This window comes from Pteropus alecto, unplaced genomic scaffold (assembly GCF_000325575.1).
Source record: "Pteropus alecto unplaced genomic scaffold, ASM32557v1 scaffold33, whole genome shotgun sequence".
In the NCBI taxonomy this organism is placed as follows: Eukaryota; Metazoa; Chordata; class Mammalia; order Chiroptera; family Pteropodidae; genus Pteropus; species Pteropus alecto.
Window position 1 is genome coordinate 4,232,920 of NW_006435762.1, and position 1,436 is coordinate 4,234,355.

Genomic DNA, 1,436 nt, shown 5'->3' on the forward strand with positions numbered 1-1,436 from the left:
AAATTTCTAGCTAATGTCAAAACGCACACCCTAAAAAGTATAGTAATCATCAAAGGCGTAGAGTTCGTTCTCTCTGGTTGTGACCAGCTTTGGTGCCAGAAGTCTTCCTCCTGCTTCTCATCTCGGGCTCTCATGGAATCCCATTCTCACCCAAGAACTCCTCTGAGGCAAAATTCATGTTTCTGCCCTCTGTACTCCCACAGGGCCACAGCTCCATGTCTATTATGGCACTAATTCCAGTTTGCCTGCCTAGCTGTTTATGGATGTCGCTCCTGATGGATTTGCGGTGGAGAGGGATGGGTGATATGTGAAAGACGGGAATCTGACATTTATTGTGTCATTTCTATGCTCCAGGCTCTATACTTTACAGGCATTGTTTCCTACAGTCCTCACAATCATCCTGTGAGATAGGTACTATTTTTACCCCCACTTTACAGTTGGGGAAACCAAGGCATAGAGGATTTTTAAGTTAGTTATCGCAAGCCACAGGATACTAGAGCTCTCAGGACCTGAATCTAAGCTCTCTGTCTTCTAAGCCAGAGCCCATGGTCATTATTTCTTTGAGGACCTGTGGAGCCCAGTGGTGCCTTACAAAACTCACAGACCCACCTTCCTTAGCCACTGCCCCATCACACTGCATTTCCAGCCACAGCCTGAAGCTGGGATTGGGGTGAGAGAGTTAGGGTTAGAGTCTTGCTCCATTTCCTAACTTTGAAATACTTACCACCTACAATATTATAACAGGTGGGGTCCCCCCGCCCATAGGGATGCCCATAGGAAATCCAGCATTGTGGCTGGATGTCCCCCTCTCCCTTTTTCATCTTTAAATCTTTTTGAGTCTACGGCCATGTCACCCTGAACAAGCCCGATCCCGTCTGATCTCAAAAGCTAAGCAGGGTCAGGCCTGGTTAGTACTTGGATGGGAGACCACCTAGGAAAATCAGGTGCTGTAGGCATAAAAAATAAAAAAATAAGAGATTGTAAATTGACAAGGTCCTTGCAATCTGTGAGGTCAACCAAGGGTTGCCTCGCCTAAATAAATAAATAAATAAATAAATAAATAGTCTTTTTGACATCACAATCATGTTGGTACCAAAAATCTATTTCATCCCCAAATCCTGTACACTTACCTTAGCTTATGTTTTTATTCCAAAGTGAGAATAATGGTGAGATTTAAAAAAACAATATCTAAGCATCATCTTTTATTTTTTCTTCTACTCTCCAGCACCTTTTATCAAATTTCCCACTTTGGGTTCTGCATATTCATACCACCACTCCCCCACACATCTGGAATTGTCTTCCTGTTCCAAGTCCTGGAACCCCCATGCCAACCCATTGCTACCTCCCCAATCTCTTTCTTTCAAAGGATTCCTTTATCAGAACATGGGTAGAGAACATTTCAGGAAAAGGACAATGAAATGAGTACAGCTGCTAAT

General features: G+C 43.5%; 1 pseudogene; it reads left to right on the forward strand.

The window, feature by feature from the left end:
• Positions 1 to 837: 837 nt before the first annotated feature.
• Positions 838 to 956, forward strand: LOC112479076 (annotated as a pseudogene).
• The last annotated feature ends 480 nt before the right edge of the window (positions 957 to 1,436 follow it).